Source organism: Ursus arctos, unplaced genomic scaffold (genome assembly GCF_023065955.2).
Source record: "Ursus arctos isolate Adak ecotype North America unplaced genomic scaffold, UrsArc2.0 scaffold_1, whole genome shotgun sequence".
Classification (NCBI taxonomy): domain Eukaryota; kingdom Metazoa; phylum Chordata; class Mammalia; order Carnivora; family Ursidae; genus Ursus; species Ursus arctos.
The window spans coordinates 60,158,117-60,180,498 of record NW_026622763.1 but is presented as its reverse complement, the minus strand read 5'-3'; the positions used below and the strand labels follow the sequence as shown (position 1 = coordinate 60,180,498).

At 36.5% G+C, this 22,382-nt stretch overlaps 2 protein-coding genes across 2 annotated transcripts in view; one reads left to right on the top strand and one right to left on the bottom strand.

Annotated features, from left to right (window-relative positions):
* PDE1A (phosphodiesterase 1A) overlaps window positions 1-14,345 on the top strand; it is a 284,858-nt gene extending 270,513 nt beyond the window's left edge. The window contains exon 17 of the mRNA XM_057303243.1: window positions 6,564-14,345. The gene's annotated coding sequence lies outside the window, so the exon portion shown is untranslated. The remainder of the gene's footprint in view (window positions 1-6,563) is intronic.
* PPP1R1C (protein phosphatase 1 regulatory inhibitor subunit 1C) overlaps window positions 1-22,382 on the bottom strand; it is a 113,987-nt gene that overhangs the window by 8,533 nt on the left and 83,072 nt on the right. The window lies entirely within an intron of this gene.

Below are 22,382 nucleotides of genomic sequence, written 5' to 3'. Positions count from 1 at the left end.
TCATGTTCACCTTTCCACAAAAATTACAAGGCACCTATAGGCAAAAAACACAGTTTGAAGAGACTAAACAACCATCAGAACCAGAGTCAGATGTAATAGGAATGTTGGAATTATCACACCAGGGATTGTGTTTTAAACTATAATTAATATGCTAAGGGCTTTTATGGATAAAGTAGATAACCTGTAAGAACAGATGGATAATGTAAGCAGAGAAAAGGAAATTCTAAGGAAGAATAAAAAAGAGATACTGGAGATCAAAAACATTGTAACAGAAATGAAGAATGTCTTCGACAGGCTCATTAGCAGACTGGACATGGATGAGGCAAGAATCTCTGAGCTTGAACATATGACAAGAGAAAATACCAATACTGAAAAGCAAAGAGAAAAATACAAAACAACATGCAAGAACTGCGGGACAACTACAAAAGATGTAACATACAGGTAATGGGAATACCAGAATGAGAAAAAAGAGAAAGAAATGGAGGCAATATTTGAAGCCATAATGACTTGAGACTTTCTCTCTAATGTCAGGCACCAAACCATAGATGCAGGAAGCTCAGAGAATTCCAAGCAGAATAAATGTCCCAAATACTACACCTCTGTATATAATATTCAAGCTACAGAAAATCAAAGATAAAGGAAAGAAGGAAAGGAAAGAAAAGAAGGAAAAGAAAGAAAGAAAGAGAAAGAAAGAAAGAAAGAAAGAGAAGAAAGGAAAAGAAAGAAAGAAAGAAAGAAAGAAAGAAAGAAAGAAAAAGAAAGAAAGAAAGAAGAAAGAAAGAAGAAAGAAAGGAAGGAAGAAAGAAAGAAAGGAAGAAAGGAAGAAAGAAACTGAAAAAAGCCGGAGGAAAAAAACATCTTGCCTAGAGAGGAATAGAGATGAGAATCACATCCAACTTCTCCTCAGAAACTATGCAAACGAGGAGTGAACAGTAATATTTCAAATGCTGACAGAAAAAACCCAGCAACCTACAATCCTATACACTGTGAACGTACCCTTCAAAAATGAAGGAGGAATAAAGACTTCTCAGACAAACAAAAATTGAGTGAATTTGTTGCCAGTAGACCCGCCTTTCCAGAAACATTGAAATTCTTTAGATAGAAGGAAAGTAACATAGATCAGCAACATAGACCTACATAACAAAAGGAAGATCATCAATGAAGAGTAAATGAAGATAAAATAAAACCTTAATTTCTCTTATTCTTAGTTGATCTAACAGCTGATGTTCCAAAATAATAGCAACAATGTATTCATTTATATATCCTTGTGTATATATGTGATATATATATATATGTTATATACATATATATATGCTGATGTGTGCTTACATATAAGTGAAATAAATGACAGTGATGTTATAAGGTACAAGAGAGAATAAGATTATTGTATTATTATTATAAGGTACACTATCTGTGAAGTGGTATAGTGTTGTTTGAAAGTAGACTTAGATTAGTTGTAAATGTATATTGCAAATTCTTGGGCAAACCTAAACAAAAATAGAGACAAAGAACAAGGACAACAAATAGAAAGCATGGTATTTATTAATGTAAGACCCAACTATAGATTGTCTGTAAGAAATGTCTTTCAATAGGGGCGCCTGGGCGGCTCAGTTGGTTAAGTGACTGCCTTTGGCTCAGGTCATGTTCTCGGGGTGCTGCTGGGTTTGAGCCCTCCATCGGGCTCCCTGCTCAGCCAGGAGTGTGCTTCCCCCTCTGCCTCTCCCCACCTCCCCTGCTCATGCTCACTCTTGCTCTCTCTCCCAAATAAACAAAATCTTTAAGAAAAATAAATTTCTTTAAATATAAAGATATATACAGATTGAAAGTATAAATGGGTGGAGAAAATATATTTTGCTGACATTAATCAAAGAAAGCAGGAGTAGCCATATTAATTTTTCACCAGCTAGACCCCACCACCTGACCTTTACTGCCCACCTGCTTGTACTCACTCACCTTTGACCCACATTTTTCTTTAAACTTTTTTCTAGCTTATCTCTAAACTTAGGCAAATGGAAAGCGAAACAGCCCCTTGAGTGAGACTGACTGCCCTGACAAGACCTCTAGCCAGCTCAGACCACCCAGACCAGTTTGAGCGTAACCCCAACTTGGACCTGCACAGATGGACCACGGACTGACCTCTAGAATGACCAACAATTACACTTACCTCATTACAATACTAAAGCCTCTGCCCAAGGACGAGCACAAGCCTTATTTACGTTACATACAATGCATGTATAGGTATGTTTCATGTTTCCTTAAGGCACAATCTTATGCCTGCCTCTACATATGGTGACAAGGTTCCCCTTTTTAAATATTTATCCTAAACCTAAACAAAAGGAACCCATCCACCCTTGTTCAGGGAATCATGGCTTTGGAAGTTATTCCCTGTGATCTCCTTATTTGCTGCAAAATTAAGTTGACTTTGTGCAACAACTCTACCTGCTGTATCTGTAACTCACGATGGAGCAACTTATGTTGGTTTGATTCTGCTTTCAGACTGAATAGACTTCAAAGCAAGGAAAATTATCAGAAATAAAGCAGGGCATTATACTGACAGAACTACAATTGAGATAAAATCCAACTCTATATTCCTAATGCCTGAACCTAGACAAGGAAATACAACTGACAAAAAGCTTACAACCATGAAGACCACTTTCCCATAAAACTTTTAATAAGTAAGCTTTAACATTTCCTAAAAGACATACTTCATTTTCCTGTTTAAAACATTAAATTTTTTTACTCTTGGAACAATGCCTTAACAGCATAGAAGCTCAATTCATTTTAACTGAAGAAATAACTGACTTCAATTTCACTTTCATTAAAGGTATTTCCCATTCAAAGTATACTAGTCATGTTTTTTTTCAGATGAATGAACTTCTGCCACACCAATTTAAGTCACATCTATGGCAGAAAAAGTAGAGTGTTCTTGGTCTGAAGTTAGTTTGTTCTTCTCAGTCTCCTATACTTTTTAGATTACCAATCTAGACTTACTTAGCAATTACAATTCAAGAAAACATGTAGTAAATTTTAAAGATGGAAACAAGAAATGGTACTTGCCCCGGTATATAATGTTGCCCTGATCCCTAAACACAGGTAATTAATCCCATTGAGTATATAGCTTTTACAACAAATGGATTTAAGTACTGTGGTTTCCCCAGTGTTTCTCGTTACTTAAAATTTTCTTTTATTGGAAAGTGCTAATCCTGATGAGTTGCTAGTTAACATCCAGTCTCAAATTCTTCTCAGTTCTCTCCATATCCTGAGGCTGTTTTCCTCCACTTTGTCTGTGGAGGGCCTCAGCTCAGTTTGCTTCTCATTGTGGGGCTTGCTGGCCGCCAGGAAGCCTCTGAATGACGACATTGTTCTGCTGTTTCATCCTCTGCCCAACCCAAGGACATGCAGTTCATACTCTGAGCCTTGCAACTGTTTTGCTCTGACTCTGCTTTTCTGTTCATTTACCATTGTTCTCACAGGCATTCTTGTTCACAGGCAACTTAACTCTCTGACCATCCCTTTAAATAACAGCAATTCATTGTATTGCCATGGGGCTCACTGACCTACTTTCTTCTTCGATGTGCTGCCCTACAGGGGGTCTGTTTCATTTGTCTCCCATATGTAAAATCACAGTATCTCTTCTTCTTACATATCTTTAGCAAACTCTCCTTAGATGAGCTGATACCATTTTATTTCTTGCTTCTTAAATTTTGATTTTATTAAGAAAACTTGATGCAAAAGAGCAACTGTATATTCATTCTACAGGCAGCGATTTTATATAGTTTCCATGAGGAAGAAAAAATTAATAAAATTTTTTGCTTAATATTGTAATTTTCTGTTATTTCTATCCTATGATATTTAAATATAATAACTAGGGGAAAAAAGGGTTCACTTACCTAATTTCCTCAGATTCTCAAAACTTACCTGAAAAAAAATTTCATTACCAAAAATTGGAACCCCCCAACCTGCTCAGACATTATAAATTAATTGCTCTAAAATCATGGCTTTTGAATTTTCAAATTCTTCTCTTAAAAAAGTAAACAATCTTAGTTTCAGTGTACACACATTGCATTCAATTTATAAAAATTTATCTTTGTATTAGAAAACTCCTAAAAGTATTAATAAAAATAAAAGTTTTTCAAACCCCATGTTGAATTTCATTTATACCCATAGTTTGAGAGGAAGAATTCTCTTGATGTATGTTTATAGCTTATCACACCCCAAAATGATGTAAAATCATCTCAATTTGTTCTCCAAATTTACTGCTATCTATTTAACTTTTCTTGGTTACTTATTTTTATTTCTCCTTCAAATAATAGAAACTACTCCTGAGGGAAAAAATATATAGATAAATGATAAGGTAACCACCAGATTTTTAGAAATAACATGAAATTATTGAGAATAAACAGCAGAATAAACTTTTTTTTTGGTTTGATACACTGACTAGAAATAGTCTCCAATTTACTAATACAAGGCAGCAGCAACTCTCACACAAAATGCCAGAGGGTCATTCTGCAAAATTGGCCATGAATTAAACTTTTGATATTTTCTGCAAATGAGTTCATATATACAATCTCAGGTATGTTTATTGACAAATTTATGGACAATTTTTTAAACGTATATTTCATTAAACTTCACACATATTTGACTACTGGATCATTCCACCTGGATTATGCCATGAGTCATTCTTTTTTTGTAAATATAATTATGAATAATTTAATTGTATCAAATCATAAGTTCCATTGTGTCAAAAGAAAATATTGACAAATCTATCATTTTTGCAATTCTGTTTTGGCATTACTCATTTGTTAATATAGGGAACCTCAGAAAAGGAGAGTGGCCAGGCCCCTCTGTCAGCCAGAGGGTTTATTAAGAAAAACATACAAACCAATGGACACAGAAGGAGAATAGCCTGTGCTCCTCATCTACTTCCTTTCTAGTCCCCTCCCCATATAACTATTAGTTCAGAGAGGGGCCGTCCCTTAAGTAGCGATAGTGCCGTAAGAAAGTGCATTTTTTCAATCACAGAAGTACAAGGGTTGAAAGAACTTTAAAAGGTAGTCTTGAATTTAAACAGCAGTCTAACTTCCTCCTAACACACATGCACGCCCTCACCACCATCACCACCATGACCATCATATTAAGATGTGAAAACCAAGACCTGTTCTCTGAAGTCTCACAGCAAGCAGCAGTTACTCAATCTAGAACACAGGTTGAGAGATTTTCATTCCATATTCTTTGCATCATACTGCACCAGATGCAGAAAGTGCACGGGACTCCAGCAGAGTTCCCTTTCCTGCCTACTCTTACCCAACCACGATCTGGTTGCCTGATGCACTAAGAGGTAAATCAATAAGAGGTCAAATGTATTCCATGGTGTGTGGAAGCTGGGCCCTTTTGAAAGATACTCTAATGAATGTTTGGTGACATTGAAATGGACTGTTACTACAATAACTTAGGCATATTATATTCTACTTCTATAAACTGACCTAAAAAAATACCACTCACAGCATTGATTCTATGCATTTTAAGATCTAAATCTTAGAAGTCAATCTTCAGAACACAATCCTTCTTTATAATTGGAGGCTACATGTTGTGGAAATTCGCCAACAGTACTACCAGAATACAATTAGAAGTGGGTAGAAATAAGAGGTATAATTTTCTAAGTTTCTAAGGAAGATTTATTTCTTTCTCAACAACTAATACTACCCCCAAGTATTCCTGATTTGTTCTTCATAATGAGCACCTACTGATCAGTCTTTTCAGCGATGCTCTCTACCCTCCCTGTTCACAGGCAATGACTCCTTTCCACTTTCCTTCAGGAACCACTCCAAACACAGGGAACCATCAGCACTGCTTGGATCTTATGTCGCCTTGCCCTCTGGCCATCGTGCCAAGATGAGGGGCACCTGACCCATGCTGGGCCAATCATAATCCTTCCCCCATGATTTTGCTGTCTGAAACCAAGTCATTACACGAGAGTTTTGAAATTATAGGTGGTGTAAGATGTTAAAATTGTTTGCTCTTGATGACCATACTTCTCTCCTGAGGAGAGGGCTCATCTGCAGGGGACTTCGAGGAGGATGAAGCTGACATGGAAGACATGGCAGCCTTAGATTATCTATTTCCTGAAGCTCAGCTGCTTCCTCTCCTTCCCTTCCTAATAGTTTGTCTTCCCTTAATGTAAAGTAACTGAGCAGTCTTTCAATAAATTTCCCTTTTGCCTGAACTAATTAGATTTGGGTTTTGACATGTAAACCCAAAGTAACCTGAATAGTCTATTCTTTCTATCTTATATCTTCCTTGGAAACTTCTTTTGTCATGGAAGACAGAAAAGAAAAATAGAAAGCAACTGGGGTATTTCTTTTTTGTTCTTTCTTTTCTGCCTCTACCTCCAGCTTTGAATGTAACATATGATGAGCTGAGAACCAGGCAAAAATGGGAAATGTTCCATTATGTCTCAGGAGTGTCCTTCAAATTAAATCTAAACCTTAGATTCATTATTGGAACTAAAGTAGCAGAGAAAATTTAGCAGATTTTTTACAAAATCATTAATTGTCTCCTTACAGGCAAGGCAACTTTTGAAGGATGGATATCACAGACTTACAGGTCAGAGGTCAAAATCATCACAACTTATAATCATGCTTTCTTTGGTTCCTGAGGCAATAATTTTATTATTACAAAACCCTGAACATTTGTGGTCAGCTCTCATTGTGTGGATTTGTAAATAACCAGACAGAATTTGAGTGATTCTAAAAGAAGTGCTTTGCCCAGAATTATCACAACTTAGACTTTATGACACTTAAGATGTGTTAGTTTTCTCAGATTAAACATCCACTTAAGTAAATTGTAAGACATATGAGATATTGACACACATGATGTCATAGCACATTAAAAGCGATCTCCTGAAGACTCTAGAAAAACATAGCAAAGAAAAACTTTTTAAATACCCAAGTTAGCTCTTGAGCTTCCTCCTTATCGTTATTTTAATTTGGCTTTGAAATACAAGTAAATAGGATCTACAGGTTTTGATGTCATACTTTTGCTGTTGTTCTTCTATGTTTTCACATGCACCTAATTTACCCTTACATTACGGTCTCTGCCAATTCTAGGTAAAACTAAGGTTCAGATGATGCTGGCTTACTCAACCTCCTGGTGGGACACTTAATATGTCTTGGGGTAGAAGATTACTTTGGAAGTTTCCTCTTCTTTCCTTTCTTTGCACCTTCATGCTATACAATGCTTATGATTAATACTAGCTAACCTAAATTGGGCCTCCGTTCAGCTTTTCCTATTATTTTCCTGATTCTAATTCTATCATCCTGTTTAATAGTAATATCATATTCTAGCACTTTTCAATTTTTCAGGGCAATAAACATATTTTTCTATTCTTAACATAATGCTGAAATGTGGGAGGGACTACTGCTATTATTCTCATTTCACAGTTGGAGAAATTGTGTCTGCCAATAATTAAATGAGTTGTCCAAGATCCCTTAGTAAGACAATATCAGAACTAGCATCAGAACTCAAATTTCCTAAATTCTAATCTAGTTCTTTTTCTACTAGGGCATCCACTTTCTCATTGCCTTCAGGTCAAGATCTCATTATTTGAGTTACAAGCTCTTCCTAATTGAGGCTCTTCCTCCATTCCCTTGAGACCTAATATGATGAACATTTTAACAATTTTTTTTTTCCTGGAGAGTTTGTATTCTTTTCTCATACCCCTGAAAAAAGGTTCGAATAATAGCAGTAGTTGAGACTATATAGGAAATTAGGACTCTGTATCACCCCTTTACATCATAATATGTAGATAGGTCTCTGTTCTCTGCCTGTTTGCAGGGCTGATGCTACTTAGGGGTAAGGCAGATATTTTTCTAGGCCAGTACTACTTTAAAATATTCTTAAGTACTTTTCCCATAAATTATGGAAATGTCCTAGGAATTCCAACATCTCCTGAACTACTTCCTCTACCAACATTATTGCAAAATTACAAATGACCTCAGTTCTGATTTTTTTCCTAGAAAATATCATCACTAAAAGAATGTAGAGAGACAGATTACATCTGTTGAAGAGTCGATTACTAGAATCAAATTTTTCATGTTTTTTTCCTACAAAGTTATTTTGGGAGGCTTATTTTGATCTCCCAATTACTTTTAGATATTTGTTCTTAGGTTAATATTCTGTACACAAATAACTGTAGATTAGTGTGTGTTGAGACAGAACAGCTTGTACCTTTTTGTTACATAACAAATATCATCATAAGAAACCACATCCATCATATGCAAAGAAAATCCAGAATTAATGAGCATTTTTTTTCTTCTTCCATTAGTCAAGAAGTCTACAAATTAAGAAGAGCTTGTGTTCCAAAAATGTGTTCATAAGATATTTGGAACTCAATCTTTTTTTTTATACGGACAGATGCAAAATGTGGGGAATTTTGTTTTATTTTTCTAGATTGCTGACACACAAATCCTCCAGAGGAAAAGACCTACATTTGCTGTTTTGATTAATTCATTAATCATGGAGGCTGGGGCTCTGGGACCTGCTATCAGTTGATATCTAGGATTCAGAGAAAAATGTAGGGTTATCATGCATGTGAAAGAAAAGGGAACCTTTTGCTTTTGGAAGAGAAGGGACAACATCGGAAGGGCCTGGGCAGCATCTGAAGTAAGGGAAGGAGAGGGGATGCTATCTGTTGGATCCCATGAGAGAGATACCTGAAAGGAGAGCAATGTCTCATGAGAATTTTGAGAATTTATATTGGAATATTTGATATTAGACTCTCTCCTCATTTTATTACAAAATTGTCAGTAAATCCTACACTGCTGCTTACGCCTGTGTGCAATATATATACTCGAAGGATCAGGATAAGAAAAATGGGAACACATAGTTTGGGTTTCATGATAGTTATTCAGGGAAGCCTTCAATGCCTATTCAACCCATGAAGATCCAGAAATGCAAAACCAGCAGATCCATTTTAAGCCAAACAAGACTGACTTTGTTCCTGTAACCAAATATATTTCAAGTTATAACGGGAGGTTCCAGAAACAATTTTCTCAAATCCTGTTATTTCCCATAGATGGAGTAAAGGATTGAATGGTACTCTTAGTCCCTGTAGTAATCTAATTTTTTATTCTCATGTCAATTCACTCAAAATTGGTTTGGGGGTGGTGGGGAGGAAAGAATTCTCATCATTTGGCTTTATGTATGAGTGATTGATTCCTAACTGGTATGTTTCCTATGATGTACTGCAAAACACATCAGAATAGAGACTGTGATATATGTGAGTGTACATGTACGGAAGTAAATTCGTGTTAATTTTATCTACCCCTTAGGGATGGTTGATTAATATGTCAAGTACACTACTCAGGACTAACACTCCAAGGAGAGCTAGTTAGCATCTGAAGGACCCTAATGGAAAAGCCACTTCAGAGGAGCACTATTTATAACTCCAGTCAGTATAAGAAAGTTTATTAATTAGTATATAATGTGCAAGAAATAATTTTTCTTCAGAGTGTTCGTCAAGATGTTTCTACTGGCCAGATACATTGAATGGGCACACTTGCATTTGCATGAGTAAGGCTGGAGTATCTAATAAGCCTAATAGCATATATTCTTCAAAGTAGAATCTAGGGAGTCCAATCAGTTCTGTGTGCAGTCTTTGTCACCTGGTTCTACCTATCAATTTAAATTAATCCTGCCAGTAGGAAACCATCCCCCTTGCCTTGAGTAAACCATTCATGCAAGCTGCTTGTTGGAGAACTGAAAAGGGCAGAAAGCTGAAATTCATTGAGATTTCAGAACAACTTGTATGGTTCTGAGGGAAGGAGCTGCTTGTTAATGCACGTTTGCACATGTGGTAAAATTAGCAGCCAGCCATGCTGATTATCCGAAGGAAAGAAATTGCAGTAAAGCAAACTGAAAACGTAAAGGTATAGAGACTGGAGGGAGCTTGACATCTTTAAGAAAAAGGAAGAGGGCCACTGAAGATAGAAGATAGGAGTGCATTTAAAGCCAAGTGGAGATTGTGAATGGAGGTCAGAAGACGGGGGTAGCAAGCTCATGTACAGCCTGACTAGCCATGGTGAGGTGAGTATCTAAAGATACTGGAAAATCCCACTGGAACACAAATTACTTGTTAGTTGAATACTATCAGTATTACGGCTTGCAGAAACATTTGCCCAAAGAGGCCAGGCAGCATGAAGCAGCCATACTATGAAAAACAGTAACTCAAGTTCAATAACATGGTGACTTAAGTGTTGAGGATATCATAGTGAATGCGTAAGACTTTGGCAAATGAAGATCACGTGCTTTATCTTGTGAGCCTACGTCCTGGAGGGTGGTGGTGAGGGGAGACCTTCAAATCAGATCCAGGTGATTTCTGTCACACAGAGATGAGTCAAGTATTGCCACATCCTCCTGCTTTCCAAGACAAGCCATACATTTGAAACTGTGAGCTAAATCTAATGTTTAAATGATGGCAACTTATTAAAAAGAAAATAAACTATTATATGAGATAAACAAATGATGAACTTAAATAGGGCTTGTGAGTTACTCCACAAATAACATCTGATCCATACAGTGAATTTTTAACTTTCCGTGTATATGAAATCTCTCTTACCTTACCTTTCTTGTAAATTGCAGCTTAATTATTCCTACTTAACAGGTAAAAAAATAAATAAATAAAATCTTTCAAGCTAATCCCAATATTTTTTAAAAGTATACAATCCAACATCTTTCAACAAGTATTTATTGAATGTCCACCATGTTCTAGGTGCTTGAAATATGTGAATGAACAAAAGATAAGCATCTCTTTCTCTGTGAACTTCATAGCCCTGGAAGGACAAGTCATTTAAAGGATAAGTAGGAATAGTAGGAAATGAAAAGTTCACATAAGAGATTGAGAGAGGTGGAGAAGACAAGTGATAAATGTAACAAATACATGAATTATATAGTATTATGGAAAGTAACCAATGCTGCAGATAAAAGAAAAACAGAGCAGGGTAAGGGGGATTGGGACTGCCGATGGTCTCGGAAGGATTCCCACACACATCCTCAACTCCAGTCTGCTCAGGGATCTGCCTCTGCCTTCTATCTAGAACTTCATTCTCTCCTCTCTCTACTGCCTTCTTCCACTCAGTTTGTAAAACGTACTCAACTATCTTCTATCCTAAAAGTAAGCAAACGAGCAAAAACCTCCTTTAACCACACATAATCCTCTTGCTTGTGTCTTATCCAGAAAGAAAGAGCGGCCTGTGCTGCTGCGCCCACTTTCTCGCCTCCCGTGCACTCAACCACCTACTCTGATATGATTTCCATTTCAATCTCTTCGCCAAAATTGTTTGTAGTGACCTTTGATTGGCCTAATCCAACTGGCGTTCCTCAAGCTTTAACCTAATTTCACCGTTCCTCAGCCTTTGCCACTTTCTTGAGGATTCAACTTCTCTTGCCTTCTGAGAAATCATTCTGCTGGTGGTCCCTGTGCTGCACTTAATTGATCCTCCTTCTCAGTCCCCTTTGTGTCCTATTTTTCTGCTTTTACTAACTTCTTAAATGTCAGTGTTCTCTCGATGTAATTTGTTACTTCTTTAAGGTTAAAAAAGTCCTTTACCAACACAGGCACCACAAACTCAACATATCCAGAACTATATACTCATTTATTCTAATATTGATCTTGGTTAACTGCTTTCAGTATTTGTTTCTGGGAAAGGAAGACAAAACTTTCGAATAATTCGATCTGCCCTGGGAAACAGATTACCTATTTTTATTTTCAAATTTTAAAGTTTTTATTTTTTAAATCATGGTTTATATTCCCATGTAACTGCGAAGACTGTGCATGTGTGAATAGGGAATTTGGGTGTTAAAAATTTAGTTTAAGGCTTTACATGTTCGGGAAAACTTACCAGTTATCATCTGAAAGCCCTTGACTTTCAAAACCTGGCATATTACCTCAATTTTTTCTTAGAGAAGTTAAGATTATATTGCCATTTCTGGGAGATGGCATTCAGAATGTTTTTTATCTATTCATCCTAGACTGTCTTTTCAAATAAGAGTCAGTGTAAATATTAAGCACAGAATTTAAAGAAACTGAGCTTGTCTAGTCATCAGAGGTTAGAGCAGAAAGAAATTCTCATCTGGTTTTCATCTGTTATAAACACCAAATGTCACCCAATTTACTACTTGTTTAAGGTTGAAAAAACATCCTTTACCCATCAACTCCCTGCAGCCTTATTTTAAGAAAAGTATATTCAACTACATAGCTTCATCTCTCCCACTCTTTCTTTCTCTCTCTCTCTCTGTCACACACAAACATACACACACACACACACACACACACACACACAAATTTATAGTTCAAGAGAATCATTCATAAGTAATTTGATATAATATCAGGTGACAAAATGAATTTTTATCATTTTGCTTAGATTTTCAACTGCTATCTAATCAGAATTAGTATTTATCTTTGTACAAAGTATTTTTTTGGATAGGTTTGTTAAGTCTTGATAGACAAGAATGTCCAAATGAAATATATATACTATACATGTACACTAAAAGAAAATAAATCCATTTCTTCTTGAGAGACTAAATATTTATGCTTGAAATGATTTGCTTTTGGTCAGATGTTCAAATGAAAATCAAATTCAAGTGTATAACTTAAAATATGTGAGTATTAAGAGAGAATATACTATAAGCATGTAAAAATGGAATAGATTTAAGTAAATATAAATTGTTTTAAAATATTTGTGCTATTGGAAGATAATGCTGGGCACAGAGTTAAATGAAGGGCACTTATTTAACCAGACAATGAAATTATTCAATCTAATTTTCAGAAATTGATATGTACTATTATTCATTTTATTAGTAACATACTATATAGCTAAGAATAATACCAAATTAATTAGCAATATTGTGATGATTACTGTGGTTAAAGGAAATTGCCAACTGGTTATCTACCATGTTGCTCTGTGAGTATTTTTGTATACTTTAAATAATACTTTAGGCTGTGTAATGAAAATGAGACAATCTATAGAAATATCTGTACTTGCTTGCATTTATAAAAAGGCAAAAAATTGTGCCCATTTTTAAACTGGATTATTTGTTTTTGGGTGTTCAGTTTTATACATTCTTTATGTATTTTGGATACGAACCCTTTATCAGATACGTCATTTCCAAATATCTTCTATTCCATAGGTTGCCTTTTAGTTCTGTTGATTGTTTCCTTCACTGTGCAGAAGCTTTCTATTTTGATGCAGTCCCAACAGTTTATTTTCACTTGTTTCTCTTGCCTCAGGAGACATATCTAGTAAGAAGTTGCTGCTGCCAATGTCAAAGAGGTTACTGCCTGTGTTCTCCTCCAGGATTTTGATGGCTTCCTGTCTCACATTTAGGTCTTTAATCTACTTGGAATTTATTTTTGTGTATGGTGTAAAAAAGTGGTGCAGTTTCACTCCTTTGTATGAATAGACATTTTTCCAAAGAAGTCATACAGATCCTAACATACACTTGAAAAGATGCTCAACATCACTCATCATTAGGGAAATACAAATCAAAACTATAATGAGATATTTACCTCACACCAGTCAGAATGGCTAAAATTAACAACACAGGAAACAACAGGTGTTAGTGAGGATGTGGAGAAAGGGGGAACACTTTTGCACTGTCGGTGGGAATGCAAGCTGGTACATGCAACCACCAGTGGAAAACAGTATGGAGTTTCCTCAAAAAGTTAAAATTAGAACTACTCTACAATCCAGCAATTTCAATACTAGGTGTTTACCCAAAGGATACAAAAATACTTATTCGAAGGGATACATGCAGCCAGGCGTTTATAGCAGCATTATTAACAATAGCCAAATTATGGAAAGAGCCCAAATGTCCATCAACTGATGAATGGATGAAGAAGGTGTGGTGTGTGTGTATACACACACACACACACTGGAATATTACTCAGCTATAAAAAAGAATGAAATCTTGCCATTTGCAATGATGGGGATGGAGCTAGAGAGTATTATGCTAAGTGAAGTAAGTCAGCCAGAGAAAGACAAACACCATATGACTTCACTCATATGTGGAATTTAAGAAACAAAACAAATGAACAGAGCAGGGTTGGGGGAAGAGATAGGCAAACCATAAAACAGACACTTAACTACAGGGAACAAACTGAGGGTTGCTGGAGGGATGGGTGGGGGATGGGCTAAATGGGTGATGGGTATTAAGGAGGGCATTGGTTGTGATAATCACTGGGTGGTGTATGTAAGTGATGAATTATTAAATTCTATACCTGAAACTAATATTGCACTATATGTTAGCTAACTGGAATTTAAATAAAAACTTGAAAAAAAGAAAACAAATGAACATAGGAGGAAAATAAGAAAGAGAGACAAATCAAGAAACAGACTCTTAATTATAGAGAACAAACTATGGTTACCAGAGGGGAGGGGGGTAGGGGAATGGGTTAAATGGGTGACGGGGATTAAGGAGGGCACTTGTGATGAGCACGGGGTCTTGTATGTAAGTGATAAATCACTGAATTCTACACCTGAAACTAATATTATACTTTATGTTAACTAACTGGAATTTCAATAAAAACTTAAAAAAAATAAAAACGTAAAAAAAGATAACTGTGAAACAAAATACACAATCCATGAACAATTTAAGACTATTGAGGAAATGCATAAAAAGTTCATCTCAAAACTGGCAAATTTTAAATTTTCCTGGAAAAGGACTAGCTTTTCCAACTTGGAAATATGCACATCTAGCAAATTTTCATTCTCATGCTTGGAATAATTTGAGACACCAAGGGACTGGAGGTAGTTGGGCCAGTTAAAACCACAAGTGAGAATTAATTTCTTCCTCTTACTACCCTTTCCAAGCTCCTGCTGAGTGGGAGGGCTCTTTAAGGATTTGGCTTTTATGTACCTGCAACTCCAACCCAGAATTTACTACTGATAGTCCTTTTCATGGCAGTATTTAGTTGTTCTTGGGTTGAGATAATCTAAACAGCTTGAATCTATTTCAGAATTGTCTGGCTCTTGCAGGATATGCTTTCGCAAAAAAACCTCCTGTTCAGAGCTGGATTTTTACTGTAATCACAGAATTTAATTTACAAAACCAAGCCATAAATGGTGTTCCTTCACAGGGCCAGTTTGACCTGGTTGCCTAAATAGAAGAAACCCCAACTGCTTATTCATTCTTTTTCTCCACTATTTGAGATTATCTTAATTATACATAGATATCAATATCATATCATATCAAAAAGGTGTAGTGTAGAAGTCTAGTTCCTATTGGGATTTTGTTAAGATAGTGTAAATGAATTTAAATAAGAAATGTCGTGTGCACCAAGTAATGATTCTGATTCATTTACATCAAACATGTTTACAGTGTGCTTGCTATTAGAAACCCTATGAGCAAAACTGTTTATCTTAGTTTTGATTACACTGAAACAAACATGTAGAGCTAAGGAAAGAAACACATTACTAAGGAGCAGGGGTAAAGGAATAGTCAATGTAGTTGAAATATCCATGAAGCTTTTCAGCAGGGTAAGAGGAGTTGAGTGTTAAGAAAACTGCCAAACCCTCAGTCAACCCTCCCAGATGTCAGTCTCTGTGTCGTCATGGGAAATCATGCATCTTCCCTTAAAGCCTCAGTCCGTGTCACCATGACCTTACTACTCCCCATGAATTCTGATGACCATGCAGGTGGATAAACACCACTTATAGGGCAGCTATGGATGAATATCAATAACCCTCCTCTAAACTTTATCCAACTGTGGTTTCCAGCTTAGTGACAGTTTAGAAGTCTCTTGAAATGTAATTGTGGGCTAGAAAATTTCTACAGCCAAGAGTCCCCAAAACACGTGTAAACTATGTTTTTACTAGTCTAAAGCATGGTAAAGTCCCTGAGTAGAAAATAGAGAGTTATTACTGTCTCCTTATTGGTTATCCCAGGAAACCATAGAGAGAAAATGTTCAAGGCAGTTGCCTCAGAGACAGAGAGCTATCTGTAAAGGTTTGAATCTTCCATGCAATGTCTGCCTATAATTAGAGAATGTATGTAGGTTTTAAAATTTTCAAAATAAAAGTGAGGGAGAAAACCACCACAAAAGCTAAAAACAGCTACTAAGAACTACTGGAAAAAAAATTTATTACTCAGAATGTAGCCAAGGAAAGATCTCTGCACTCCCAGAGGACGGGGATAGCATTTGGACCAGGTCATGTTCATAGCATCATTCACAGCAGCAGGTGATTACCATCACTCCATTTCTTAGTCTATGGTTATGCCCTATGGAAACTCATTAAGTACTTACTACCTTTGTGTAGCTTATAAGGCTTTATAAGTATTACTAATTTGAAGCGACAAAGAAAAATACATGCTATCATAAACTATGGACTTGTGACCAAAGGTTGTGTCACGATTAATAAATCCACTTCTCATTCTCATTCTCACTCATTCATTCATTCAGCAAATATTCTTGTAGTGTACTAAGTGCTAAACCAAGTGCTAGACTCTGGGAACCCAGCAGTTACCCATATAGGCATGATCACAGCTTATAATCATTTATAGTCCATTAATTCACTCAATGGATATTTCTGGAGTATCTACCATATGGCAAGCATTCTTCTATATACTGGAATATGCAAGTAAACAAGAAAGAAAAAAAATTCCTGACCTTGTGGAGCTTATTTTTAGTGGAAAATTTCCAATAATAAGCACCAAACATGATAAATAAATAAATGATAAAATATGCTAGAAAGATACAAGTATCATTCATGGCAAAATATAAAGCAGGGGAAGGGATCTCAGAAGTTCAGATCGACTGGCTATAATTTGAACTATAGTAGTCCACATAAGTTTCATTGAGAAGGTGACACATTTGGGAAAATACTCAAAGGAGCTAGGAAGTTGGCCATGCAGATATCCAGAGAAAGAAAGTACTGGGGCAGAGAGAACAGACAGTGTAAAGGACTTAAGGTGAGTGGATGACTGGCATTTTCAAGGAAGAAAAAAGAAGGCACTGTGCTTCAAGCAGAGTGAGCTAGTGAGAAAGCAGCAGGTGAGGAGGTCAGAGGTAACAGGGATCCAGACCCTAGGCTTTGCAGGTGTTATAAGAGATCGAAAGTATCACTCTTGTTGATGTAGTTAGAATAGACTATAGTGTACAAAGTTAAAAACAGACCCATTAAAAGGTAATTGCCATAATCCAGGTGAAGAGTATTGATAGCTTAAACAAAAGTGAAATATCTTCTGAGAGGAGAGCCAATGGAATTTCCTAATAGACAGGATGTGAAATGTGAGAGTAAAAAAGAAGTCAAGGGAGACTGAAGTTTTTGATCTGAGTGATTGGGAAAATGGAACTGTCATTACCTTGGATGAAGAAGGTTGCAAGAGAAGCAAGTTTTGTTTTTGGGTTTTTGGGTTTTTCCCTCCTTAGTGAGGGAGTTGCTAGAGGTCTGGAGATCATGGTTTCTGTGAGGGGCATAGTAAGTTTGAGGTGTCTGTTGCATATCCAACTGAATATCCCTTATATTTCCAGGGTGGTTTGATATGTGAACACGGAATTTAAAGGATATAAATTTTGGAATCAGTTGTGTATAAAGGTAATTGGAGCCACTAGGCTGGATGACATTACCAAGGAGATGAATATGGATAGAGCTGAAGACCCAAACTAATCGCTGGGTCATAACACCATTGAGAGGTCTGAAGAGGAGAATAAAAAAACAAAAGGAACTGAGAAGGCACAACCAGTGAGGTGGGAGGAAAACCTGGTAGGCTCGGAGCCTGAAGTCACTGAGAGAAAGTACATCACAGAGGAGGAAGTAATCCCCTGTCAAATCCTGCCAAGTAAATCTTGTGGTAATTCACCATAGTAAGGGAAAGACCAAAAAAATAATTAAAAATATGATTAAAGTCACAAAAGATCCATTTGTAATAGACCTTCCAGTGATGTGTAGTAACTGATCACCAGCTAGTAATAAATTTTCTTTCAACTCTACAAATATTAAGTTGTGTGGTGTTCATCATTTCTCTCATTGATTCATATATAAACTTTAACGGCCTAATCTTAATGCAGAAGGTATAGTGTCAAATATACTAATATCCTAAGGTAAGGCTATCTAAACTCACCTTAGAAGAGGAAGAAAGGTATATTTTTTTAAAGATTTATTTATTGGAGAGAGAGCAAGTGAGCACATGTGAGCAGGGAGAGGAGCAGAAGGCAGAAGAAGAAATTTTCAAGCAGATTCCCCACTGAGCACGAAGCCCATCACAGGGCTCAATCCAGGATCTTGAGGTCATGACATGAGCCAAAATCAAGAGTCAGACATTTAACTGACTGAGCTACTCAGCTACCCTGAGAAAGAGATTCTTTATACAATTTTTATATCACTATGGACCTTCCAATTTGTTTACAGAAGACTATATTCTTCACCTGACAAGAAAAATAGAAGAAAAATTTACTCCCTCAATACAACCCATCCATGAAAAATTGTATCAGTCACATAGTAGGTCCTACATAGGTAGTTACTGTGTTAATTAATGGATTTATATGTTTATATGGTATGAGACAGATTTAGATATATTAACTGATTTTTTGTGTACAAATATAGGACACTATTTTTTTTAAAAGATTTTATTTATTTGACAGAGAGAGAGAGACAGCCAGTGAGAGAGGGAACACAAGCAGGGGGAGTGGGAGAGGAAGAAGCAGACTACCAGCGGAGGAGCCTGATGTGGGGCTCGATCCCAGAACGCCGGGATCACGCCCTGAGCCGAAGGCAGACACTTAACAACTGAGCCACCCAGGTGCCGCAGGACACTATTTTTTAAATCCTTCAGTTCCTATCTTGATTTAAAACTGCCTTTCATACTTTCACTATCCTTGTGAATCCGGGTTTTTTTCACTTAATGTTTTATACAGTTATTTTTTCCATGTCATGTTTATAACAGATCCATAAATGCAGAATTTTGTAATTAGAGGTTGACTATTTTTCTGTTTCCTGCAAAAGTGAAATCAATTTATATTCCAATAACAATGTACAAATGTTTCTTTTCCCACACTCTTGCAAAGTTTGAATATTATCTTTGTAAAGCGAATTCTAAATTTATAGGTGTTTTATATTTCTTTATGAAGGAGATTTAGCTGTTTGGGCAAATTAATATTTTTCTACAAAGTTTTCATGCCTTATTTAATTCATTATTCTTTTAAAGTATTTGTTTTATCTGCCATGTTTTCTAATATGCCACTTATCTTTCAATCATGTTTTGGTTTTCAGAATTTTTTCTAATCACTTCTATAGTCCTCTCTTTCATTTTTTATTCTCTGTAAATTCTCACCTTAACTTTACATTTATGTCTTAGATATATTCTATAAATATATTTCTATTTCCAGACTCAATATTTTCTATGTACCGACATTGTCTTCTAGGTTATTTTACACTATCATTTTAAAGTTTTTATGGTATAATCCATCTAGAATTCATTTTTAAAATATATTTATCAATCTACTTTCATTTGACCAAAACACCAAAATAAACTGGCGGGCTAGATAGACCAAACATGTGTGTTATGTGATCAGCTTTCTTATCTGTCCCTTCTCTGTTTTAAAACAATTTCCCTTGTGGCATGTTGCAGTGTAGTTTACTCATTGAAGAAATACCAAATATTTGAACTTCAAGAAATATAACTGGGGTCGATTCTGTCATAAAGCCGACGGTTGCTTTAGATAGAAAAAACATTCCATGCAGCAAATTCCTTAGGGATTGCTTTTAGTGTGAGAAGCTAGAGGCGATAAAATACAAGACATTTCCCAGTTTGTCTGAAGTGAATTGAACCAGAATTTAATTATTTCTTAGAAGTATCATCTTTGGCAACCATATTCACATTTATATTCCAATGGGGGCTGGAGGGCAAAGCTACATAAAATACTGATACACATTTTAGAAAATAATTTTTAGTAACTACCTACTTCTTAAAATCAAAGGATGAATATTTAGAATGTTTTACTTTTACTGGAGAGAGCTGTACATTTCCTACAACTAAAGGACAAATACTTAGAACGTTTTACTTTTAGGGAGCTTGGGTGGCTCAGTCGTTAAGCGTCTGCCTTCGGCTCAGGGCGTGATCCCAGGGTCCTGGGATCCAGCCCCACATTGGGCTCCCTGCTCTGCTGGGAGCCTGCTTCTTCCTCTCCCACTCCCCCTGCTTGTGTTCCCTCTCTCGCTGGCTGTCTCTCTCTCTGTGTCAAATAAATAAATAAAATCTTTAAAAAAAAAGAACATTTTACTTTTATTGGAGAGAGGTGTATGTATTTATGTGCATGGAGATGAGTGTGTATAAGGGAAAACTTGCAAAATAAGATATTTAAGGGAAAACTAATTTTTGCCTTTAATTATTCAACTCTGTGAATTAGAAGACTCAAACCAAAAACCTATAAACAATTGGAAATATGAAAATTTCATCTTTATAATTTGATTTTCCCAGACTTTAGTAATCTGAAGATGTAATAGGATCTAAAATCAGTGATACTTCAAATCTCTTTTTTGACTGTTGGACCCAGCTTAGGCCTCTTTAAAAATCCACTCTGCCCTGGTCCTGTGTTCCAAGGCATTCAGGACTTTTCAGCGTATAAGTGTGTAACAAGTGTTCACGCAGAAGTGTATTCCAGTTGGACTGTATTGACTGTCCCACCAGGTGCAGCAGTCTCCCACTGGGTGTCACCAGACTCCACTAAGTGCTGCAGCTTCCCATCAGGCACATCTTTGCTCCATGAAGTGTTGTCAATTAGACTCCTCTTGATATCAAGGCAAAGGGTGGTCTGGGTCAAAGTAGGAACAATATCCTTTCTCCCTTCATATCCCGGTTGATTAGAAGGGTCCCCAGTAATACTGCTTAGGTCTCTGACGTTCAATTGTGCCCTTATTGAAGCAACTGTTTCAATCTCTTAGTCTTTCATAGTTCTCATGTTAGCATAGTCAACATATTCAGCACTTATTAAGCCTATATTATTCTAGGACTCAGACATGGGGCCAATAAAAGCAGAGCAGGAAACAAGTGTGAGTGACAGAATGGACCTTGAGCTCAGATTCAGGCCTCCTCTATGACTAAAGCTCTCTCCCCATGTCAAACTGAAACTCCGAGAGGTGGGCCCTTTTGTCCTTCAGAGCAACCTTTCAACCTTGTCCTTCAGGGCCAACCGTGTCCTTCCAAGTGTCCTTCCAACCGTGATTCCTTTGCCATAGACATGCAAATCTGCTTTAGAGGCAATGCTTCCTGATTCTGTCAGACACAATCTGAATCCTTAACAATCAGGTGAGACTTTTGCTACAAAGTATTTTCTTAACTGTACCCCCTCTGATCACCTTTCTATCACTTCAAAAGCAAATGACTTCCAATATTACAGGTGTGTACTCACCTGTTGCTTTATGATATGTTTCTATCCTTCGTGTGGGTGCAGTGAGAATTCCTACCCAGCTCATAAGCTGTTTTTGTGTGTGCTTTTAGGAAACAGGGTGGTAGACAAAAGACAATATGCAACCCTGCATAGATTTCAATAGGTCGTTATCTACTTCGTCAAAGTAATACCTCAGTGTTTATTTCCTTAAACTGCTTCAAAAAAAGACATTCTAACAAGGGATGTGTGCATATGTAGTTTGAACTTTTTGGTATTTATTTTCCCATTAACTACAAAGTTTCTGGACATGTCTCTCCTAGACATTTATGACCTACTACTATGGAGGATATTGTTAATACGTGGAATAAAATATGTATTCATAGTGAAATAGTCATGGCCTTACACAGGATACGAGGTATATGTAAAGAGTTGTCTGAGTGTTTTCAACCACACACATTAGACTCATTTAATATAATTGCTGTTAAATGGAGTTTTTATTGATGGCGTGATATTTTTAAAAGAAGTCATCCAGAAGTTACAAAAGCTCATCTCTATTTTAATCCTGCTAGTTCTATCTCAGAATTAAGGCTCTCATTCACTTTCCTGAGCGATCACTTTCAGCTGATCCAACATGCTTCAGAATCTCAACATTCAATAGGTGCTGAATATATGTTGATTGTTCTAACATTAGAAGTATAAGAGCTCCTATCACAGTGCTCTAATTCTTTCTGCCCAGATACCTCATGCAACTTCTGCACCATAATGGATCGCATACTCCTTAAAAAAATTTGAGTATAATTGACACACAATGTTACCTGAGTTTCAGGTGCGGAACATAGTGAGTCCACTTCTCTGTATGTTATGCCATGCTCACTACAGCTGTAGCTACTGTCACCATACAATGCTCCTACAATATCATTGACCGTTCCCTATGCTGCACCTTCCAGTTCCATGACTTACTCATTCTGTAACTGCAAGTCTGCATCTTCTGCTTCCCTTC